Here is a 26,464-nt window from a genome sequence, read left to right on the forward strand (position 1 = left end):
ATATCTGCATGTGCATGTTTTCATGTATGGCCTGTTTATTCTTTGTACTCATATCTGCATGTGCATGTTTTCATGTATGGCCTGTTTGTTCTTTGTACTCATATCTGCATGTGCATGTTTTCATTTTTTGGGGTTCAACAATTAGCGTTTAACAAGGTGATGTTCTAAACTAACCTCAATTTGTTTTCCATCATTTAGGGGCAGAGCGAAGACAACGGCGTCATCGCTGTCAAAGACGGCGCACTCGGCCCCTCTCCCCAACCCCCAGCCAAACATCCTCTCCCCAAAATACCCTAAATTCCCCCTCCTCCCCAGCCTGCCCCGACCCTGTCGCACATCCCTCTGTGATACTTCCCCTCCATCCCAATTCCCCCTCCCCTCCAACCACCCCTCTCGTGACTACCCCCTCGCCGGAATCCGTCATCACCCCTCCCACCTCGTTGGGGAATTTGGCCACCTCCGAGGAGGACGAGGGAGTTGGTTCTGGGCCAGCCGTCATTCTGAACGGTATGTTTCCCTTTTATCCTTTTTTGTGGTTTAAAATGTTTTGATCTAATCCTGTGTCTGTGCCTTTTCCTTTTTTTGGTTTGTCAAAAGTTTTGGTATATCTCTGTTTGTCTTTACCTTTTACTGCTGATTTCCCCATACACATATCCCACATGGCAAAACAGTCAAACTTGTCTGTCTTTTTTTTTTTTTTTTGGTGTCCATTTTTGGGGCCTCTGGTTTTTTTGGTTAAATGTGCTTTTGGTCACACTATTGTCATTTTTGGATAGCTCTGTTTTGCTTGTTTTTTCTGGGTGATTCTTAAATTATGTATTAAGCCCCACAATTTTCTAACCCACAGAGGACCAGAGGCGTTTGGCGGACCTAGCCGGGTGCGTCCAAGTGATGCGGGGCCACGTGATCGGCCTGCTGGTGGTCCTTGATCGTATGGCAGGGATCCTGCGCCCATAATTTTTTTATTTTATAGCCAAATTATTTTTCATAATAAAAAAGTTAAATTTTGAGTTCAGTCTCATTCCTTGTCTCCAAATCTTAGATTGTTTACACTTACATAGGTAGACTCTTGCAGCAAGTATTTGCAACTAATGTCACTAAGATTGTGTGTTGTTGATTTTTAGAAAACAGGCACATGAAACAGCTAACAGTAACAATCAGCTTGGGGCATTTTTTGGTTTTACATTTTTTCAATTAGTACATTTTACATGTTCCAATTTTGGGGGCAACCTGCTTAGACCGAGATTCCAAAGCATACTGATTCTACATAATACCTTTTGGTGTTGGTTTTGACCCAGAAAGCATATTTAAATATTGTGCAAATTGCGACATTACAGGATTAACCCTTAAGCAATTTTATGTGGGTGAACCTGGTTACACTTGCTTGTAATGTTCAAGAAAACTTTGGAAATTACAAAATCAAAAAATGTATTCACCACATAACTAAAAAACCAAAGTGTTGGCTCACAAACAATACACACAGTGATAACAAAATGTACAAACCATCAAACACCATATGAAAAAAGTAAAGAAAAATCAAGAACTAGTTGACGAATGAGCATGCCAACATGATTCCACAAATGTGGCGTTGCAATATTGGGTCCAGAATATATATCCAATGTGTCCCCATGAAGGTTTGTTTTGGGTAGCAGGAAGTAGTCATCGTTTCAGTCCAAAAGATTATGAAATCAAACAGAAGATGGGAAATAATAAACAAATTAATTAGATGGTCTCCCAAAATCCTTACCACACTGTGTCAAAGAACTTCTTTTGTGCCAATAATTACCTAAAATATCTGGCCACCACATCATCGCGTATGGCCCCACCACATACTGACCTCCGACCAACCTCGGGGGGGCCATCCTCAGGCAAGGCATCCTCTGGCTGCATTGGGACACCACTCCTTATGGCGATGTTGTGAAATATCCCACACAGGACCACAATTTTCGAAACCATATCCGGCAAATACATGAGCTCGGCACCAGAGCGGTGGAGGCATCTGAATCGGCCTTTTAAAAGGCCGATACAGTGCTCCACCACTTGCCTGGTGGCTGTAAGTGCGGAATTAAAATCACTTTGTGGCCCTGGTGTGGGAGCCAAATAAGGAGTGAGCAGCCAGGGCGTGCAAGGGTAGCCACTGTCTCCTGTGAAAAAAAAGTGACAACATCAGGATCACTGTGTATCAAGCTTAACATTGTTATGTACTAAAGGTCTCCACTTACCCAGAAGCCACGCATCACCAGCTTGTAGGTTGTCTAATTTTTGCCATATCCCTGATTGCCGGATGACGAATGAGTCATGTGCACTCCCGGGTAATTTTGCATTCAGGGACAGGATCTGGAGGGAGGCATCACATACCACCATTACATTCAGGGAGTGATAGTGTTTGCGGTTCCCAAAAATGGCCTCCAGCCGTGCTGGAGGCTGAAGTGGTATGTGAGTACCATCCACAACCCCTATGATGTGTGGGAAGCCAGCTATTTGGTAAAAATTGGCCTTGGCCACACTAAGGGCACCCATATCCAAAGGCATTTGAATAAAATGGTGGAGGTGCTTGAAAAGGGCCTCCATCACTGCCCTCAGGATCCTGGAAAAGGAGGATTGGGAGATTCCCGCAACTATTCCCACCGTGGTTTGAAACGATCCTGAGGCACAGAAATGTAACACCGCCATAAATTGCGTAAGTGGTGGTATTGCTGTAGGACTGTCAATTTGCCGCTCAAGATCACTCTCTATTAATGAGAGAGTGTCTATGATAATTTGGGGCGGAAGATGGTAGCGTCTTAACACCTCATCATTGGGCATTCCAAAAAGGGTGACACGTGTTCGATATATCTGGGGCCTTGCACGCCTACGATGCCTACGCCTGGGACGAGATTGAGGTTGGTCGGCTTCCGGGAGCATGGCCACAACAATCCGACCAAGATCAACCTGAAATGGCAAGAATTGAATGTAAGTTTTTTGGCCCCCAAAAAATTGAAAAAATACTTATCTTTACGATACAATCCAATGATGCTTACATGCCGGGGTATTGTCATGATTTACCAAGCCTAAAAAAAATTAAAAAAAGCAATGCAAAAATTTAGGGTGGCCATTTAGGATTCTAAATTGGGTACAATACAAAACATAAAAGGGGATAAACACACATTTTGCCAAAGAGCAAAATGACAGTGTGCAGACTACCACAATTTGGGCCCCAAATTAAAGAAAAATTGCTAACGGTAAATCTCAACCAATTTAACTACAGAAAATAACCAGCCAAAAATGCACTAATTAGTTCGCAATTACAATACAGAAATTAACCAGCCAAAAATGCGCTAATTAGTTCGCAATTACAATACAGAAAATAACCAGCAAAAAATGCGCTAATTAGTTCGCAATTACAATACAGGAAATAACCAGCCAAAAATGCGCAAATTAGTTCAGACATTTAGGAATCACAAAACCAAAGGTAAAAACTGTAAGGTGAAACAAAGTTGCGTTAAAAATGACATGAACATTTAATAAACAAGTGAAAATCCAAACTTACCAATACAGAATATATAAGTCACCGGATAAAAAGGTCGTTGGGGCAGAGCCAAAAGAAACCTACCAAAGGATAATTGTTAAAAAATTAGAGAACAAAATTTACAAAAAGAAGGATACACAAAGTGAACAAAAGGAAGACGGCCAAAAACTTACCAAAAAAAGACACGACAAATAAAAGAACCACACCAAAAAAAGCAAACGGAAAGATAAACTCCAAAAAACACACAGAAAAAAACGCCAAACACTGCCAAATACAATTCCCGCCAACAATCCACTCCGACCAACGTAACCTCCAACAACCAACACCCGCCACCTCGACTCGAGACGCCCAAAGCCATAAATAGTGTTTATTTTCCCGCTCAAATTAAGGAGGGATCATAGGAACACACAATCAATGATGCGGACGAAAAATAAGGACGCATGTATAAAAAAGTCACGACCCAAAAAAAACGGTCTGGTGTATTTCTTGTTTTGCTCTAAGAAATGGCTACAGACCAGGCAAACAATGGCCAAGAGGCGGCCGGTAAGTTTTTCAGGCATTTCCAAACAAGGATTATTTTGAAACATAATATAGTGAATGTTTGCAAGCTAAAATTTCTCAACGTTTAAAAAAATAGGTGTGGAGGATGACATGGAAGAGGCTGCTGGGCCCAGTATTCCGGGCAAAGCAAGGAAAAAGAAAAGGCAGCCACAATTCACAAGAAAGGAGATGGAGGTTTTGGTTCAGAAGTGTGTGGACATCCTGCCACAGGCAGACAGGAATATGGGCGTAAGCCAGAAGTGGAAAATGTGGGAGGAGATAGCCAGTGCTGTCAATAGGGTGGGTGATTATGTCCGTGTAGCCCGGGATGTCAAACGGCGGTAAGTAAAAACTTGACCCCCCTAAAACCAAAAAAAAAACAAAATGCAGGAATAATGGTTACTTTTTCACCCACAGATGGCAAGACTTCAAATATCGCCTGAAACAAAAAATGGCGGACAGGGCTAGGCATGCAAGGGGGACAGGTGGGGGTCCCACCCCTGTGTCATAGGAGTTGAATGATTTGGAAGAGCTGGCACAGGGGTGTGTGCAGGCTGTGGAGGTGTTTGGCGTCTCCAACATGGATACGGACATTCCAGACTTTGCGGCTCCTCATGTTGTCCCAGGTAAATGTTGTGATGTAACCAACTCTGAAATGTTATTGTGACAATATGTAGATTGTAATGTTCCTCTTTTCTCTTTTTTCTCACAGAGACACAGGCGGATGAGTCTGCTCCAGAGGGGAGCCTTGGCCGGCGAATTTCTGCTGGCTCTGCAGGGGAGGAACCAGTACATCCGGCTGAGGACCCTGCAGAAGCCAGTCCTGGGCAATCCTCCTCGCAGGCAGTGGCACTCCTCACAGAACTCAATTTTAAATCGGATTCCCATACGGATATTCTGCAGAGGATGGACGCCAGTCTGCTACGGGTGGCTGAGGCCCTGGAGCAAAATGCGGCGGCCAACGTGACCATTGGTCAGGCCCTGGCTGAAAATACCAGGGCCAACATCCGAATCGCCAATGCCCTGGAGCAGCTCATTCGCCAGCACATGGAGGAGCCGACCTCCCTTCCTACCGGAACATCTGGATCCTCCAGCTCTGGCACAACAACAGCGATTCTGCCAAATGTGCCTAGCCCTGTGCCTAGTCCTGAGGCCACAACATCTGCCTCTGGACAGGCCAGCCAGAGGACATCCCGGAGCCGGTCTGGCACCCACCCTACCCCAGCCAAACGGGGAAAGAAACGATGACAGCACTGGCTACTTTGCCCACACACCTTCTGTGCTTGCCCCATATTCCTTTCTGGCCAAAACTTCCCTCTCCTTTCTTGTGAATTGTTTTTTTTTTTTATTCGATTGTGTGTCAAAAATATAATTTCTTTTGAAAAAATGTGTCCAATATTAGTGGGTAACAAGGAGCCCAAAAATGTACATGACAATGCACATGATTTGTGTAAAAATGTGTTTGGCAAATAAAACAGACAAATTGTTCACAACTGTATTGTGACATTAATTGACAATTGTTTTATAGTTAATTCTGGCACACAAGGTAAAAACGAATTCGGAGTTTGGGACTTGCAAAAAATCAAGGGTTAAAAAAAACTGTTACTTTAAAAAACACTTTGGAATAAATGTATTTAAAAAAAGCCAAAAGGTTACAATACACAGAAAGATGAATACAATTTTGTTACAAAATGCAAAAATACTAACCAAATTGTAAAATACATTACTACCAAAAAACGCTAATTGATTGTGTAATCCAGAAATTAGCAGCCGACATTTTCAGCTGCGTACGGTTTTGTGCTATTACAAAGTGAAACCCCCCCAAAAAAACAAGCTGGTTTTCAATCCAAAGTTGATTGTTTATCTGACAAGCCGTGATAAATCGATGAAACATCGTGGAGGCCCGGGCAAAAGGACAAGGCCATCGCCATTGTGGTCGAGTAATCCAGACCCTAAGCTGTGCGAGCAGTTTGAACGGAAAGAGGATCAGCCAGTGACGTATGAGTTGGTACGAGCACATTGGACGTTCGCATGAGCTAATTTATGTACGCCCCAAAAACGCCTCGCCACGCCTGCGTTTTTCCATCTCCACCCCCATCACCGCCCAAAAACGACCTGTTCTGTCAATCACATTTGACATGTCACTTCCTGTTCGCAATTTGGCGAACAAGTGAAAAAAAGCTTGCAATCTGCCGTACGCACATGCGCAGTGTTACACCGGCTGCCGGTATTTAGGCAGTCGGCTTCCCGATTGCTTCCCAACAATAAGAATGACATACAAAATAGTTTTATGCAAATAACTTTTATAAACAAAAGGAAAAATAATAATAGTCTCACGTGAATCTGCAGGGAGAACAATTCCCAATGCCAGATTGTCTCCCACATGTGGGATATGTGGGACATCCGTGGGACATCCTATCTGGGTGTCAGGATGCCCCCTCCTGCCGTCTTTGGCTTTCTGTGCAAATTATCCAAGGTCCTGCTTGTCAGCACAGCATTCTTATGGCAGAGAGTAGGGTGGCACTCCTCAGGTTAACCTCATGTTGAGATATGTATAAGACGTCATCATCTCACTGTTGGATCATTTGCTGGCAGTCCTAATGGGTTATACATAGCCTCTCCTTCATCTGGCATCTTCTCAGACAAATTATTAACCCTGCAGCTGGACAGTGTACATCAAGGATCAATTGCGGGTCACCATGCTGGTGGTTAAAAACCACAAGGTTACATGTTGCCTAATATGTTGTGATCCATAAAATAATCACCACAGCTGGTCCACTATGTGTACACTTTAACAACTGCTGCCATCTAACAACTGACCAGTACAGCTATTTTGCTAATGCAAATGGGTGCCAACAATCATTCTAGGTTCAAAGGGACTGATTCAGAAATTGTCACAATGCCGAAGTTTTCATAAATGGCCAAAGGTTTTCTACTGTTCATGTTCCACAATGGTCCTATGCTGGCCGCCGCAGTTAGGATTTATTCTAAAAAGGATTGACAGGCCGGGACTTTTTGAGGGTGGTAATAGTGGGGAGCAACTCAAATGCAGGCCTGTCATAACCTTTTGCAGGGCTTGTCACAGCCTGTGTCCCTGTATGCAGTTGCAGAGTCTACAGCATCTCAGTTCCGACAGCCATAAGCTTTTGTGTGGATGGTATGTAACAAGCTTTGCTGGAGCTTGTTTGTTTAAGCGAAAGCCAATTTCAGATGGCATTAGCCCACTAATCTCAATGGAGCAGCCATACCGGTGGGACTGAAGCTGGTCGAGATGCCTATTGCAACTATTTTCTCTGGTGCAGCTGGGTCCAATTCCAAAAGTAAAGTAATGGCATAAGCGATCACTTTACTTCTTTCTGATTACCAGACGGTCTTGGAGACTGAAGCTTCATGCATTTCCCCAAAAAAATATTCCTTATTGCTACAATATGTAGTGATAGGGAATGGTTTCAGGGGCACGTTGCAAATGTTAATAAGTATGCCCCAAAGAATACTTTGATCATTTAAAATGTTGTAAATGTCATAAGAATTAATTTATAGATGTATGGTTTGTACTTGTTTTGTAAATATTGTTTTGTAAATATCCCAATAGTTACAACGGAATCCAGTAAAAATTCTGACCGGATGCCGGGTGCTTAGAATACCAGCGCCGAAATCTTGACATCCATACTGGGGTTAGTGGGAGGGTTAGGGTAAGGAACTAGGGGGAGGTTAGGCACTTAGGGCCTGATTCAGAGCTGCTTGCTGCTGGCGAGCTTTGGCTCTGATTCAGGGCGTTTTTTTTTGTTTTGTTTTTTTCTTCAGGCCACTGACTAAGCTGTGGGTGATCACCCACAGCTTTTGTGAGCGGCCTGAAGCCCGTCACGATTATCGCGACAATTGGGCTTGCGAGGAGACCCTGTGGTAGGGTCTCAGCTCTCGCAAGCCCGAGTGGACTCCCTGCTCTAATAGAGCAGTAAGTCCACTACTGACATCACTAGTGATGTCAGTAGGGCTGCCCACAAATGCCAGGCGTTCCTAAGGGAACGCCTGCGTTTGTGCAGCCACCCCCCCTTCCTCAGCCTACAAAATGGGGCGAGCTGTCAATCAACATCTTGTAGCGAGACCCGTAGCGACAGAGCAGCCATCGCTGGATGGGTTTCGCGCATGCGCACGCTGGAGGCGGCACATGCGCAGTGGGGGACCATCGACCCGCTTGCGAGCGCTGTGCGCTTGTGAGCGGGTCTGAATCAGGACCTTCGTTTTTACCTGTCACCATGTAAAAGCTAATGGAAAATGAAAACTCAAACTAACATAGCGTAAACCAACAGATAATAATAAATTGTCTTAAATGCTGCTGTACTTTAAAAGCCTTTTTGAGTCCCAAAATGTATATTTTAGTAAATGATACTGCTCACATTTTTCTCCTGTTACTAAAGGTAGACTTCAATGTGCATTATAGATCTGTATTTATAAAATAGTAAATGACAATTCACAGAACTAGTAAATAGCTAATCCATGGGGCAAAACTATCCTTCAAAGGACAAGTTTAGTTATCTTTATTGATTTTGATAACATTACTGAAAGTGCTGTATTAATTAAAGATCGCTAATGATTTTGCTGTGATGGTGCTCATGTGGCTCAGTAAATATTGTGGGTCAAAAGCTACTGCAGTTCTGAGGTTGACTAGGGCCATGGGCACTGGCATAGGAGGATGTCTGCTCATTACCAGCAGGATGAATAAAAAAATGTCTAGAGTAGCCTCACTGATCCAGGACTGCTTTATAAAACATATAGTACAGCTCAATCACTGGCTATCGGCCCTTCTGGTATTTGCCAGATGGCCAGTCCTGCCCCGTGTACAACCAAATTATTGATTTCAGTAATCACTAGATGGTGGAAAGAGATATGCAGAAGTTATAACTCATTGCTTATGCTGGGCATACACTGTACAATTATCTGTGCAATCCACCTAATATTAGCCAGATAATTGTATTGGATGTATTAGGCATCCCAACAGTCAGGATACTGAAGGTCACAATACTGACAGGGCATACCGACTGTCAGAAATCTGACAGATTGTGGAGGTAAGTATTAGGGTTAGGGGGAAGGTTTGGGGTTAGGCACTAGGGGGAGAGTTAGGCTGCGGGAGGGGAAGGTTAAGTTTAGGTTGCGGGAGGGGAGGGGAGAACTGTGGGAGGGGTGGGTTAGATTAAGAGTTATAATACCGTACAGAAATGTATAGTGATTCTGACTGTCGGGATCCTGTTATATTGTGTTTGTGCACAAATGAAAATATCGGTCAGGCATTTCAGATCGTCCAGCATATATGTTCGATGCAAAATTTTTAAGTTACAAGACGGCTGCAACGGGCAGTGTATGCGCTGCCCACTGACGGACATTTCCACTGTTCTTTCGCAGGGGCGGTACGGAGAAATGCCTCCTCCCCAGGGGAGGAAAGCAGATATTGTAGTGAAAACACTGTGACATATCTCACAGTGTATGGCCATGATATTTGCTGGGTGTCAGTCTGTCGGTCTGACGCACATTTTATCTGTCAGTGTATGGCCATCATTAGAATTAAGGTGCATATCCACTACACTTCTAATGAACGACTGAACGATAATGACATCGTTATTGTTCAATTGTTTATTATACTGTGCAGTGGACATTGTGCCCACAATGAACGATGTGTCTCGTTCAATGCAGGCACCCTCCCTCATCCCCGACCATGGAGAACCTGATGTTATCGTCAGGTTGGGCAGTGTGTTCAGGCGATGACAGTTCCCGGGAGAACACATTGCTGGTCTTTGCTGGCATATTCACGGCATGATTAATGAACACTAATGATGTCATTATCGATCAATCGTCCATTTATATCGTGTAGTGGATATGTGCCTTTAGGATGCCAGAAGACTTTGCACTCATTTTCTGTATTAAACAACAAAATACATTATATTTGCATATGAAGCACAATATAATTTTAGTTAACCTATTGTGGTAAGTGGGCTTAGAGTTCTAAGAACACAGCTTTTGCTGATTTCTAGGCAGGCCCACCTTCTTACGTTGATATTGAGACAGTTAAGTTACAATTGCACTCATGTATTTTTCTTAATCCCTCTGGCAGTTGTTAAAGCACTGAATCTGTCGTACATCACTAACAATGTAACAAGTCCTCTTACATGTTCCTTCTGCTAATATAGAAGCAAGACATTTAATTCAGAAATGGTTTACATGAAAGACAAGTTATCTCCTCATTCATATTGAAAAATATTTTGCAATTATCAGTGAATCACATTATGTTTTATTGGGAACAGTCTCCTATATGTCTGTACTGTATGTCTTTTGTTGATCTCTGCCTGCAGGCTCTATTGTTATATAATACAAGAAAAATCAATTAGTGTCCTGCATACACTGTTGATTGCATATGTACAGCATTGTGTTTGTCGGAATTTCAGATCCCAGACATGAGATGGTTAGAAACTTTTTTTTGTAATTATATTTTAATTGCTAGTAGGTTTATAATAATAAAAAAATAAAATGGCATAATTCTTTCTGTCAGTGTTATCTTTCTCCACTATTTAGTTAGAGGGGTCTGCTAAAATGTGTATATAGATGATCAAATAAATAATTACATTTTATTTGGGCGGGGAACATTTGTTATGTGATGATATTTACTACGATAATAATTAGTTGTTGCCTTATGTACAAATACTACACTAATATAATGCTGAAATAACTAACACTATAGGAACATAATCTCATTTGGTGGAATTTTTCAAACATAGAGTTAGAAATACTGACAGTGCACATAACTAGCAAGGTGCCAAAATATATACTGTATATATATGTTGTGCATATGTTTCCTAGTTGAGGATCTTAGTTTCTTCATTTGTTTCTTGTTTGATCATTTCATAAAGGGGACATTCAATCGGCCACGACGCTTGTGTGCTTGCGTGGTTTAAGAGACAAAAGCTATTGGATTAGCTTGTTTCCTTGTTGCACTTGGGATTTTCAACTGTAATACTCAATTGAGATACAAGTCCAAATGCAATAGCCTACGAGATGCGAGCAGTGATGCGATTTCATCAATGTAGCCGCTAGATTTAAAACAGCATCTTAAAGGACTATTGAATCTAAAATCCATGTTGTGTTACGTAAATGAGCTACTAGTAAAATTAACATATATGTATGCAAATGTTGTCATCCTTTACACAACTTTATGATTTCATTACTTTTGACATTCTGCAGCATTCCCATTGGCTATGCAGCTAAATGCACACTATTGTTTTGTGATATCATTCATTTTCAGCAAAAGGTTAGTTTTATATATTCAACTATTAATCTATAGATTTTTAATGTGTGTATAACTGTAAGAACACTGTGTATCTGTGAGTACAATGAGTGATACAAATGTCCATGATGTGCTTCAATGCTTATCACAAGTAGGCTTCTTCACAAATGATTTCTTTCACAGGGCTCAGTTAAATAGATGTTCTGATAGTTGCCTAATACCTTTACATCCCAGCTAGATCAGACTTTATTGTGTAAAGTAGAAGATGAAACCAATAATGAGTCAGCAAGTGACAGATGCATGACATGAAAACACAAGGTCAGGCTACAATTACCTTTCCTTACTGGAGCTGGGAATTGAGGTGAGACAATAATATCCTTGGAAATTTCCAGCTCAGTTGTGACCTCTTGTTAACCCTTACACTGAGAAACATGCCTTTCATGCAGACGTTTGTAGGGGCGCAGATAAAGCGCTTTGTATTCACCCATTACCTCAAATTATTTTACTATTTGCTGCAGATCAGAGGTATTCAGACCCATCATCAGAAATCCCAAAGACTGCACTTTTTCTGATGCATGACTCAATGTATAGAGGTGGTCGCAGTGTTGATGTTGGACGCAAGCGGCCAATGTTTTCAGTGTACGCATGCATCCGAGTTGCACTACACATGCATCCTGATGGCTGCAGAACAAATTTGGACACTGAAAGAGGCAATTTCAGTGGGCGTTCCTGGGTGGTAACAGGGATGTGGCTAGCCAGACACTGGCATGTCGTGGTCAGCACAGTTGAACGTATTCCAGCAGCCGTGTTCATATGGGTAATCTGTGCCTCCATAGGTCTGGGGTAATGTTCAATGGTTCAATGTGCGGCCGATGGCGCATCTTAATAATCAAAGTGGTGGTTTAGCATTGTAGTCAGTGGGCATCTCTGTACGAATCCCATCGGCTGCGGCATTAGATGCAGTGGCAGCTGCAATAGCATCCACCACTGAATCAGTACCATAGTCAGCAAGTAAACACCATACGTAGCTTGTGTAGTATTCAACTTAAAGGACCGTGAAGCATCTTTATAGGCAGTAAATACAACTGTATGATATGCAATGTCTCATGGTTGTTTTGTTTCTTCTACTTAAAGAATGATTAAAAAACAATGTAACATAAAACAGAGTAGTATTGAGTTTAAGGGGTCCTCGGAGTATAATGCCTACTTCAATCCTCCCTCTCCTAATTTACTTTCATAGGTATGGTGACAATTTTATTTCCCCCTCCCTTCCTTCTTTTTTTTCTTTCATTTTTTCTAAGATTTTTATTTTCTATTTTTGTTTTATGTGGATTTGAATCAGGCTGAATAATTGTTAATATGCTATTTACTTTATCTCTATGTATACATTTTATTTAGTTAAATTTGTTTACTGTGATGGTATACTGTATATGAATTTTTCAGTATATGTTACTGATTGTTCTCAATAAAAATAGATTTCACAAAAAAAAACAGAGTAGTAACATTATGACCCCGTTCTGAAAGCGGATTCCAGGTGCCTTAGGGAATACTCTTTTTTTTCTATTTTTTTTTAGGCAGAACCTCACAACCAGAGATGTAGGCAAACAGAACCTCACACACAGAGATGCTGGCAAACAGGTTAGCTGCCGGCTAGATGGCATACATGTAGGTGATTAGCCCCCCTTGGGCAACAGTCATTGGACACATGATCTATGCAGCAGTCACTGGGCACGAGCTTGGCAGTGGTCACTGGACACATGAGCCGGACAGCGTTCACTGGATAAATGAGCTGGGCAGTGGTCACTAGACACGTGAGCTGGGCAGCCATCACTAGACACGTGAGCTGGGCAGCCATCACCACATATGTGAGCTTGCATCTCAAGCAGATAACTCAAACTGGATTCTGAAGGCGAGAACTAGAATCTGAGGCTGAAGATTAAGCACCATTGCTTGACATGGCTCACAGGGTTGGAAAAAGCCACAGAGACTCAGAACTGAAACTAACTACAAGAAATTCAGCAATGGAACCTACCACCGGAGATTAAGAATTGGAGCCAGCTGCAGGACACTCAGAACTGAAATTTGAAGCAGGAACCTCAGAACTGGAATCTAAAGTAAATAACTCAGGACTGGATCCTATGGGGTAAATTTACTGAAGTGAGAGTTTTTAGAAGTGGAGATGTTGCCCGAGGCAACCAATCAGATTCAAGCTATTATCTTCTAGAACGTGCTAATTAAATGTTAAGTAGAATCTGATTGGTTGCTATGGGCAACATCTTCACTTCTAAATACTCTCACTTTAGTAAATATACCCCTTAAGCTCAGAACCGGAACTGTCATGGAAGGATGAGGACTTGGACCCGGAGTGGAACTAGGAGAGGTTTTCAAGGCAGATTGCTGGTACTGGAAGGATGCAGTTTAAGAGGGGTGTTATTCATGAGTGGTCGCTGGCAGGTGGAGACCCAGACAGAGGTATACCAGATAGGTACGTAGGGAACGAACAACTGGTAACCGGGTGACCGGGGAGGAGCATATTGTTCAGTGTGGGCACCTACAGAATGAGGAACGACTGAACAATTACGATGTTGTAATCGTTCAAATTTTGCTTAGTCGGCAAGTGGATACGCACCTTAACTCAGCTGAAATGAAGTTCCCAGCTGCTCTGGAATCTAGAAGAGAAAGGACAATTTTAGATCCTTCAGACAGCTCCAGGGCAACAAGGATAATAGATTCAGATTTAGTTGGAGACAGTGACATTACTCCCAACCTAGGTTCTCCATGGCTGGTTAGGAGCGATAGTTTCCAGAACGACAGGTACATGAGGCTACCAGATGACCGGCCTCTCCACAATACATGTAGACATTCTTCCGGCGATGTTTCTGTCATTCTATTTGGGTAAGTCATACCCGATTGATCTGCATAGGTTCTTCAGTGGTGATCTCAGTAGGAGCAGCAAGAGAAGGCCGTGGAGTAGGCCAAAACCTAAAGTGATCTGTTTTACTCTTCTCTGCCTGTCGCTCATGGTAGCGTAGATCCACCTTATTGCATAACGGGATATGGTCATCCAACTTTTGTGGTAAATCACATGTCGCTAAATCATCCTTGAGGTGATCAGAAAGTCCACTCCAAAAAGCTGAATTCAGAGCCTCCTCGTTCCACTGCAGCTCCGAACCCAATGTTTGGAACTGGATAACATATTGGCCTACTGTCATGTTCCCCTGATGGAGGTGCATGATTTCAGTGGATGCTGAAGTCGCCCTCCCAGGCTCACCAAAGATCCTTCAAAATGTCAATAGAAATTTTATACAATCTGTCAATGGGGATTGAAGCTTCCCACAGTGGTGAGACCCATTCCAGGGCTGGACCAGAGAGGAGTGATACAATATAAGCGACTTTAGTTTTGGAAGAAGGAAAGTTAGCGGCTGGAGTGAAAAATGCCCATCACACTGATTTATGAATCTGTGGCACATTTTTGGATTTCCATTGAATTTGTTTTGGGCAACAGGTGGTAATTATGGTAGGACTGATAGGAGAACCAGGATGAGGACTGGGTGTAGCAGGCATGCTGACCGTGACAAGGGAGGCTTGCAGAATGTCCTATCAGTGAGACATCTCTTGTATAAATTGACCCAGCTGATGGTGAGATTGTTCAAGACCCTCTAACCGATTGGCAATACTCTGCAACAGGTCTGCTCTGGAATACTGACCACTAGCCGAATCCATGGGGTTAGTGCAAACTGTCAAATCCGAAGTGGGAAGTGGACCCGGCCTCGGTACAGGTAAGTCCTTGTGAGCAGTTTCCTGATATTGGAATGAGGCTGGATGCAGGGGGGTACTTGTTCATGAATGTCTCTGCCCTTTCTAGATGATGCGGAGGACGCAGATCAAAGGGAAAAGGGAACTAAACCCCACCGGGTATGCAGAGCACAGCTCTGGAGACGCTGAGGTATGGGAACCTGGTATCGGTGTAGACTGGGAATGCTGGTGGAGGAGGCTCGGTAATGTAGCGCAGGTAGTGGCAGATTACTGGAACTGAGATAAGCAGAGCACTAGCAGTGGCACTATGAACTGGAGCTGCAGCAAACAAATTCACCAACTAAGCACTGCAACTGGAACACTGGAGGTAAACGAGACAAGAAGCACAGAGAACTAGCACACGGATTAGCTGTGTAAGACGTTGCACTGGCAACCTGAAAACTCCCAGGAAGCCCTTAAGTACCCAAGGCTGGAGCTGGATTGGCTGTCAAAGCCCATGTGAATCATTCAGACTGGATTGGCTCCTTCCTGACATGTGACCAAATCCAAGATGGTGCTGCCCAGTTGTTGCACAGACTCCCAGCCACAGCAGCTCCAACATGCCAGAGACCCATTGCTTCTTCTCAGGGACCTGGCCGCACATCGCACTAACCGCCAGTAGCCTGCAGGAAGCTCACTACTGACATCACGAGAGATGCGGGCCATTAAGGGCACCATGGGTTTACCATCTTGCTGCACTACTGGCTCCAGTATCCGGTTCCATCCTCGTCATCCTGCACCATTGGTTCCAGTCCGATCTCCTTCACCATTGGTTCCAGTCAGATATCCTGCACCATTTGTTTCAGTCTGATATCCTTCACCATTGCTTCCAGTCCGATATCCTGCACCATTGGTTCCAGTCCGATCTCCTGCACCATCGGTTCCAGTCAGATATCTTGACCATTTGTTTCAGTCTGATATCCTTCACCATCGGTTCCAGTCCGATATCCTGCACCATCGGTTCCAGTCCAATATCCTGCATCATTGGTCTCAATATCTAATACAATCAGCTACAGTCCGATACCTGACACAATCGTCCCCAGTCCGATTTCTGATACCAACGGTTCCAGTCTGATACCTGATATGATCGGTTCCAGTCTTATATCCTGTATCATCTATTCCAATCCGATAACCAACACTATCAGTTCGAATCCAATTACGAGCACTATCAGTTCCAGTTCAATACCTGATACAGGGCCTGATTCAGACCCACTCGCGAGCGGCTGTCCGCTCGCAAGTGGGTCGATGTTCTGGTCTGAGCATGCGCACGACGGAGGGAGCTCCGTCATGCGCATGCGCCAGACGCGACGAGCGAAGGAAAGTCCTTCGCTCGTTGTGTCTGATCAAAGGGGGCGTGCTGTCGATGTTGATTGACAGCACGCCCCCTTTGGTAGGCGTGCCGGGGGTGTGCCTCCCTGACGGGGGCGTTCCCACAGGAACGCCTCCCGTCAGAAGCCGGCCCACTGACATCACTAGTGATGTCAGTGGGAGTGATTTTGGCTCTGATAGAGCCAAAATCACTCCGGAGCTTGCGGTTGAAAACCTCAACCGCAGGCTCCGGCTCGCAGTTTCGATGGTCGCGATGGTCAAGACCATCGCGGCCATCAAAATGCACGCTCGTATAGCCTGTGGGTGGTGACCCACAGCTATACAAGCGTCCAGGAGGACGCTCCATTTTCATGGAGGCCGGCCCTCATTCAGAGCGTGCGCTCTGCTCAGAGCGTACGGCTCTGAATGAGGGCCACAATCCATTCTGGTGTTCAAGCCAATCCGGTCTCATTCCTGTGTTCAAGCAGTCTGGTACCATTTCAGCTATCCAGCATCTGGTCTCATTCCGGTGATCCAGTGTTCCAGTCCAGAGCTTTTCCCAGAGATTCCTGTATATGAGCAGATCGCATCTCAAGTCAGCCAACTTCACTCACTCTGACTCCCATCCAGTTCATAGCCCAAGTCTGGATACACAAACAAATCCAAGCACAAGCGTGACAGTTTGCACTGGCCACATGGATCCGGCCAAAATGCTAGTTCCTGCAGGAACTAGCAAGTCGTCTGGAGGGTCTGGGGATATCACAAAATCAGCTGTTTCAGTGCTCACAAGATATTTCTGCCAGACAAGATAACCTCCAAGTTACTCTTTAAGGACTTGGGGCTCCATCCCATCCTGAACATTCTGCTAAAAGAACTCTGACTTCTCAGACTCCCCGTGTAGTAAATCCTGATCGACTGAGGATTCTTCATCTAATGCTAGTACAGTTACAAGGTCTTCAATATTATCTCAGTAATACCTGAATTCCTGGAGAATCCTTCAGACACAGTAAAGACTGTTACTACATATCCAGTGCCTAAAGAGCTCTCTGATTTAGGCTTCTTTGGAACCAAGTACAAATATACAAATCTAATGCGCTGTCCTGAAGCTGATGGTACAAGGGGTTGTCATTCCCAATGATAAACACAATAGATAAAAAACAAATAGAAGACCAGCGCTAAATATATCAATAAATATAAATGATGGATGGTTTAAATTACAAAACAGTATTTATTAATTGATTAAATTCTGCACTCTTATGCAGGTAAGTATGTCATAAAATACTCATAAAAATGTGTAAATATATAAACACATAACTTCAGCAAAACATATAGAAGTCATTAATTAAAATCCACTCCTGTAATAGTATATGTTGGAGTTAGGACTCACTCCTCTGTATCCCAAATAAGGTGTATTTTAGCAGCAAGACTTTACCGATCATAAATATTCAGGAAGTCCTTTGGCATCCAGCACATAGCATTAGTGTGTTGAAGCGCAATCCACAAGGTATTCCCCAAAGCTGCAACAGGTTTCATGTGGAGATAAAAGAGTCCAATATCGATCCAACAGATTCCAGGTATCCGGATAAGAAAATTCCAACCTCAACGCGCTTCGCTGAGCAATGAGCGCTCAGCTTCCTCAGGAGTGTATGTTGTGGGTCAAAAGTTTGTCCTTGATATACCCACTGTGATTAAAAAATTCAAAACACTTGTAGTTAATTAAAAGAAACCGTCCATCAATTTAGACCTATCATTAAAGGGAGATAATCTCACTCTACATAGTCACGTGATGCGGAGTTTGGTTACATCGGCAGGGGTGATCATTACATGGGTAAATCCCATAGTGGCAAAATGTTAATGATTACTATTATACAACCAGAATGAGTCAGAAGATTGTGGTGCTAGATAATAATCATTAGAGGCTCAGTAGGAACCAAAAGAATAAATAATGAATTGGGCAATAATACACATTATTGTAATTGGGTATTCTTCAAGAACCAAATTCATAACAATAATAATAATACAATAAAGCAAATAATACAATATAGATAATGTTGCATGTGGAATAAGTCCAAGGAGGACTGGCAGCTACAGAGCCCAGTGTGCATGGGGGCCAGGGGGCCTGAGTCGAGACCTGCAGGAGGCAGAGAGGATCAAAAAACTCCAAAAACTGTATATATTGAAGCAGCTGAGCTGCAGGCTGATCTAGCCAGAGCCTATACCTGGAAGAGACAGGGAAGGCCACCAAGACTGACTTTTTTGTGTAGCTGTGGCAGCCAAGCCAGTTTGGAGCCAGCGATAGACCTGCAGAGAAGCAGGCAGAGACTTTATTTAAAGACTAGCTGCCCAAAGGTAGCCAGGGGTCAAGAAGTGAGTTAGACTCCCTAAATAGGGGCTAAGCTGTTTGTTGTTTCCATTTTGATTCTTGCTGACAAGTAAAGCTCCATTTATTTGATTTTAACATGGAAGCTGTGTGAGTGGACCCTCATTCAAGCACCTAAACACTGCACCAATTCACCCACCTACCGAGCTAATTACCCAATATGGGGGAGAATGCGGGCATAAAGATTCTATGAAAGCACAGTTCTACACATGAAAGGTCAATGCAAGACAGATATGTGCAAAAGTGGATTACAGCAAGTAAATGGAAATATGGATGCTTACTGCACTTGCATAGTGGTCTCAACAGAAAAAGTGTTGTGTTGGCACAGCTGGTAATTGTAGTGCCACATGAAGAAAAAATGTGTATTTAAAATATTAAGTGACAGATACCCAATTGGTTTGGGAGAGAAGCAGGTTCCTGTGTTTGTGCTGTGTGGAGATAAATATGGGGGGAAAGCATCAAGCTCAGAGAAAAGGCAGGTTGCCTACAGTTGAAGCTGTAGAGATGCAAATCCAGGACTGGAGTGTGCGGTCTGAATGTGAAGCAAGTGTCTTGAAAGAAGTGATTTAAAGTTGTTTGAAATTCTCTGTGGTGACTCTTGAAAATACAGGGGTTCCAAGTAATGTTTCAGAGAAAAAGAAATTTAAATTGCCAAAGCAGAATAAGAATGTCAGTGTGTATGGTCAGTGTATGGTGCCAGGTCCACCAGGAGAGGACTATGGCCCTCATTCAGAGGCGGTCGCAAGAAGCGATCGCTATCTCTGAATGAGGGCGGCCGCTTCTTTTTTTTAGTGCGGCCTCCTGGTCGCTAGCTAAGCTGTGGGTTATCACCCACAGCTTAGCGACTGACCATGGTGATGGTCGCGATGGTCAAGACCATCCTGACCATCTGGGCTTGTGACGAGACCCTAAGGTTGGGTCTCTGCAAGCACAAGCCCCAGGGAGCTTCCTGCTTCCTGCTCTCATCGCCCCCAAACAGCAAGCATTCTGTTGGGAACGCCTCCATTTGACCGACCACCCTCCCCTGCCCGCCTCCTAAACGGGGCGAGCTTTCAATCACCATCGACAGCTCGCCCCCTTTGGTGCGAGACCCGTAGTGACGGAGCACGCATCGCTAGCTGGGTCTCGCGCATGCGCACGTTGGAGCCGGCTCCAACGTGCGCATGCCCAGTGGGCAAACATCGACCCGGTTGTGAGCACTCAGCGCTTGCAACCGGGTCTGATAAGGCCCTATATCAGCATAAAAAAATTTGACTCTCTGTAAAGTTTGGCGTGAAACACTTTTATGCTATTGTGACCAGATAAGTGACTTAGAGAAAAAGTCAACGAAAGAGAAGCTTTTGCATGCGCAAATTGAAAAAACGTTACAGAGTGAGTTGTCCTCTTTGTAGCATTTTTTTGTAGGAGGAAATAAAAAGACTAAAAATTCTTAAAGAGACAGACCTCAAATTAGTGGTTATGTCTAAACGCTTTGAGGAGGCTGAAGCATTCAAATGTATTACAAAGTATGAGATTGATATGCTGCTAGCAAAGAATGACGTACTAAAGCAAGGCATTGTTGATTTGAATCAAAAGTGTGTAGTCCTTCAGCATGAAGTGGAGAGATTGAAAGTATGTGTACAGAGACATCAGAGTGATGCAGAGCGCATACAAGTGAAAGTGGCAGATCTGACTCTAAAAGAAAAAGACTCTTTAATTGTGTCCACACAAGTAAAGCTTAAAGATTGTGAATTGGAGAAAAGTTCTCAGGCTGAAAAGTTTTGTGAAGTAAAAGAGAAATATCTCCAGATGCTGCAGACTTGCACTCAGTGGGAGACAGACCATGAAGGAAAATAAATGGAGATTGTCCATCTTGAAGTCAGCTGTAAGGAGCAAGTACAAACTCTCCAATCCAATTTAGCTGCAGTTAGAGCAGTTTCAGAGGGTCTGATGAAAAGAAATGTATTTCTGGAGGAAAGGCTGCATGACACAGTGGAGCACAGTGAAGCTTTGGAGGGAAGGGCTTGTAAGTTGCAAGAACAGAGGGCCTGATTCAGACCCGCTCGCGAGTGCTATGTGCTCGCAAAGTGGGTCAATGGTGGTCCATTGCGCATGAGCATGACGGAGCCGGCTCTGTCGTGGGCATGCGCGAGACCCGGATAGCGACGGGTAAACCGTCACTCCGGGTCTCGTACCAAAGGGGGCGTGCTGTCGATGTTGAGTGACAGCACGCCCCCTTTGGTGGGTGGGCCGGGGGAGTGGCTGCCCAAATGGAGGCGTTCCCATGTGAACGCCTCAATTTGGGGGCGGCCCCACTGACATCATGAGTGATGTCAGTGGGAGAGATTTCGGTTCTGTTTGAGCCAAAATCTCTCTTGGGCTTGTCGCAATGAGACCCTACCACAAGGGTCTCGTCGCAAGCCCGAGGGTCGCAATGGTCTTGACCATCGCGACCATCTTCCTGGCCGCTTGCTATAGCTGTGGGTGGTCACCTACACAGTTATGCGAGCGGCAAGGAGGCCGCTCTAAAAAACAAGAAGGCCGGCTCTGATTCAGAGCGAGCGCTCTGTCAGAGCGTCCGGCTCTGAATCAGGCCCAGAGTGAGAACCTTGAGAAGTGTCTGCTAAGTACACAGGACCAGTTGCAAAGATTCCAAGTGGAGAGGAATACCAAAGAACTGGAGTTGCAATGTGAATTAAATGTGGCAGAGTCTCAAATAGCTGTACAAAAATTGAGACTTGCTGAACTTGAATTTGTGGAGAGCAATCTTCTGCAGTCGGAGAGCAAGTTGGAAGGCGCCATGGCAAAAATTGCCCAGCTAGAAGAGCAGCTGTCTGCGGCTCAGAAAAAGTTCCACTTGGTAGTGGGAAAAGCAGAAAAACTGAATGGCACTCTAAGTGGATTCTGGACCCAAAATGGCATCCGATGTATTTGCTGAACGCAGTGTGCCAGAAGTACATAAACACAAGCAGCAATTAATACAGGTTGATCCCGAAAAGCTTGGTGCAGAGTGTCTTGTGTGATGAGCAGTTGACGAGCAGTGAGATGCTTAAACAAAGTAAGATGTTCCAGGAGAATGATGTTTGTCAGCAGCAAGTTGACAATGAAGATGTCCCCATTAAATGTCACAGTGTCCAAGATGGGACCAAAGTATCAAAGTTGGGAACCTTCCTAAAAGACTGTCTTATAAAAGTGGATGAGCTTCCTTTCAGTGTCTTTCAACTTACAGTGATAGCTGAGGGTGTGAAGTCCTCCAAAATGGACACAGGTCCAGATTGCAAAACCGTGTCTGAAATTGATGATAAAGAAGTGACGTATACAGATGATGATCGCAAATCCGTGAAGCAAAGGTACAGAAGTCTACAGAGATAGTGATGGCTTCAAAGCATGAGACTCTCTTGTTGCCGTGTGTTCAGAGTGATATGAATGTGACTCAATCACACAGTTTTGCAGTGCAAATCAGAACCTTAAAGAAAGTTAATACTTAAAGTCTTGTGAAAAGTAATTCTCATGTACATGAAACAATGCCTTTGTGCAAGCAGGATGGAACTTGCAATGCTGCTGAATTTGTCTGTGGAGTAGTGGAGTGGTCTCGCATTAAAAAGCTTGAAGAAAGTAGTCCGGCTAAACAGTATTTGAAAATGAAGTCCTCTGTGGAGAGTGAACTTCAACCTGTGTTGGTGGAACATGTGGAAGTTCATCATATTTTCAAGGCTCAAAAAGCGGAAGCACAAAAAAATCCAAGAGGTGTATGCTTTATTGAAGTAGTAGATGAAAGTCCTGAAATGAAATTTAAAGAGCAGTGGAATAAATATTCAAGTATTTTCCACGGACATGAGAGTCCAGAATTTGATGGTGGCAGTGTCAATACATGCTCTGATGATATACAGCTTGGAAACTGTGATGCCAGTAACTCTCAGGATGTTGAGTTGCCAGTGAAGTATGCCAATAGCCAATACAGTATTTCAAGGCTGAAGGTTAAAGTTGTCACAAACAGAAGTTGACCAAAAGGTGTGTCTTTAAGAGGTTTAAGCAAGAGAAACCTATATCTGGTGGAAAATAGACAAAGGAAAAGCTGTTCTTTGTATGAACCAGAAGATTCTGAGGGAAAGAACTTGCTGGGTTTTGCTGAAGTTGACAAGGGTGAAGATGAAGTATGTCACTTTGGGAAAAGTAACTTCAAGTTCTTGATGCCTGACGTGTTACCCAGGGATGAATCTCAAGGACTGCATAAAGAAAACAAAGAGTACAAATGGTATCATAAAGTGAGAAAAAAGTTAGGAAAATAAATGCTATGTTCACTGTATGACCGTGGATTTGGTGGATTTCCATTATGAGGAGAGTGAAGAGGGACATCATCATGAAAATGCCTCGTCCCATGTCGCTGAACCCTGGTGTTTCAAGCTGGGGAGGGGAATATGTGGCAGTATCACCAGAGGTGGCGCTGTTTAACAGCAGTTTCTGTGTGGAGCAGGAGAGATCCACCCACACAGGGTAGAAATACTGAGTTTTGCCACACCTAATGGCTGCCTTGCGGAGAGAGCTCAGATGAGGGCTAACGAGGCAGACTTACAGTCAGGCTGCATGTTGAATCAGTCCAAGGAGGACTGGCAGCTACAGAGCCCAGTGTGCCTTGAGGCCATTGGGGGGCAGGGAGACTGAGTCCAGACCTCCAGGAGGCAGGGAGGACCAAAAAACTCCAAAGACTATATACATTGAAGCAGCCAAGCTGCAGGCTGAGGAAGCCAGATCGTATACCTGGAGGAGACAGGGAAGGCCACCAAGACTGACTGTGTTTTTGTGTAGCTATGGCAGCCAAGCCAAACCAGGCTGAAGCCAGCGATAGACCTGCAGAGAAGCAGGCAGATACTTTATTTGCAGACTAGCTGCCCAAAGGTAGCCAGGGGTCAAGAAGTGAGTTAGACGCGCTAAATAGGAGCTAAGCTGTTTGTTGTTTTCCATTTTGATTCTTGCTGACAAGTAAAGCTCCATTTATTTGATTTTACCACAGAAGCTGTGTGTGTGGACCCTCATTCAAGCACCTAAACACTGTACCAATCCACCCACCTACCGAGCTAATTACTCTTTGTCATCACAATAATAACAATCTAAACCAATGAATTGCTGAACTAATAAATTGTCTATCAGGAAGGTTTAAATATACATATTGCTGTAAAAGAAGGTCTTAGTCGATCACAGAATTAAGCTCCATTGATCAGTTTAGTCCTTTCGGATGTAAAGAGTTAAAATTCAACATCCAATAAACCTCTCTACTGCACAGCTTGTTGAATCTATTTCCACCTCTAGAGGTTGAGGCAATCACCTCTAGTCCTGTTATCCCAAGGCATATTTGATCGCCATTGTGTTTAACATTAAAATGTCTAGGAACACTATGTAGACTACTTCGATTAATTATGTTCCTTCGGTGTTCCATAAGACAGGTCCGAAGGGGTCTAATTGTATGACCCACATACAAAAATCCACAATCACATGAAAGTAAATAAACAATGAACTTAGAATCACAGTTCATAAAGGAATGTGGTACATATTTTCCCCAGAGAATGTTACATTGATTTCAGTGGTTCTCCTAGCCATGTGGGAACACATAGTACATTTAGGTTTTAGTACATCTATAAAATCCACAAGGTTTGGGGGCCAGCCAATTTAGGTTTGTTAAGTCTTTAGTTTTATCTTTTGTACCCTCTAAGTGACTAGGTGTTAAAATAGATTTAAGTGACCTATTTTTATGAAAGGTGACTCGAGGATTAGACAGTAGAAGGTCATGAAGAATCTTATCCTGTTTTGATATCATATAGTTCCGGGATATGATTTCCCTGATTTCTTGGAAACCATTATTGAACTTACAAATAAAGGCCAAGTCTCTATCTTTCCTCTACTCTATTTTGATGACCTAATGGTCAATTGGTCTCTTTGGACATAAAAGTACATCTCTGTCCATATGTAGGACTTCTATATAGGCTTTCTCTAATAGTGTCTCAGGATAACTCCGTTGTTTCAAGGTGTTAAGCATATCCCTAGCTTCGCTTGAAAATGCTTCTACTGTGGAACAGTTGCGCCAGAGATGCATAAACGGCCCCTTTGGTCTGTTGCGCTTCCAAGGTTCATGATGGGCACTTTTATAATGCAAATAGGCATTTGTGTTAACAGGTTTCATAAAATTAGAGGGTATTTATTCTATCATCCTTAATCTCGAGGGTCAAGTCCAGGAAGTTCACCTGGCTCCTATCATAAGTGTGGGTAAATTGAAGATTATAGGAATTAGGGCCTGATTCAGAGCCGGACGCTCTGACCAGAGCGCTCGCTCTGAATCAGGGCCCTCCTACATGAAAATGGAGTGGACTCTTGGACGCTCGCATTGCTGTGGGTGACCACCCACAGCTATAGCGAGTGTCCATGATGATGGTCGCAATGGTCAAGACCATCGCGACCATCGGGCTTGCAACGGAGACCCTGCGGTAGGGTCTCGCTGCCGCAAGCCCTGGAGTGATTTTGGCTCTATCAGAGCTAAAATCACTCCCACTGACATCACTAGTGATGTCAGTGGGGCCGGCTTCAGACGGTAGGCGTTCCCATGGGAACGCCTCCGTCTGGCAGCCACGCCCCTGGCACACCCACCAAAGGGGGCGTGCTGTCAATCAACATCGACAGCACGCCCCCTTTGATGCGAGACCCGGAGCGACGGCTATCCCGTCGCTAGCCGGATCTCGCGCATGTGCACGACGGAGCTCCCTCCGTCGTGCGCATGCGCAGTAGCTTACCATCAACCCACTTGCGAGCATCCTGCGCTCGCGAATGGGTCTGAATGACCCCCTTAGTGTTAAGAAAGGTGAAAAAGAGAGAGCAGTAGAAGGATCCCCATCCCAAATAAAAAATAGAAAATCAAGTGTGCTACCCAGTTGCCTCCCCATACATGGGTCTCTTCAAAATCACCCTTGTATAGGTTAGCATAACTGGGCGTGACCTGGTTCCCAGGGCCGTTCCAATCACCTGTAAATATTAAGGGGTATATTTATCAAAATTCGATTTTACTTTCATTTTGATGTGCGAATTAGCTCACCTCAAACCAAATCAAATCGAAAGTTCAAATCCCTCTTCAAAACCCTAATTTACTAACATTCGATTTTAAAAGTATTATCTAAATCGAATTCATTTTGGTTCAGTTTTGAACAGTGATTTGCTGTTCAATTTGGCATGTTCATTTACAAATCGAATGGCAAATCCCACTTCAAAATGAACTGCAAATCCCCGACTGAATAGAACCGCTTCATGCTTTCCCTTTCAGAATGAGCAGTTCGTTTTCACACAGATACATGCATGCATCTCACTGATGTATGCATGTATCTGATTGTAACAAGCATAGAAACAGTTAATTTTTTTGAAAAAATGACGTGGGGTCCCCCCCTAAAACAAAACCAGCCCCAGACTTTTCATAGCCAGTCCTTGTTGTCTAAGTAGAGGAGAAAAATTGGCACAACCAGCACTGGGCTCTTATCCAGTCCTGGTTCTGGAATTACAGGGGAAAAAATTGCGTAGGGTTTCCCTGTAATCTCCAGAACCAGCTGCAGACCTTTTCTAGCAGGGGTGCTGATGCCACAGCCAGGGGAGCCCTATCACCGGGCCCCCCCAGCCACAGCACCAGCTCTGACCACTAGTCATCCCA

Source organism: Taudactylus pleione, unplaced genomic scaffold, assembly GCF_031769625.1.
Source record: "Taudactylus pleione unplaced genomic scaffold, aTauple2 ptg000251l, whole genome shotgun sequence".
NCBI classification, from domain to species: domain Eukaryota; kingdom Metazoa; phylum Chordata; class Amphibia; order Anura; family Myobatrachidae; genus Taudactylus; species Taudactylus pleione.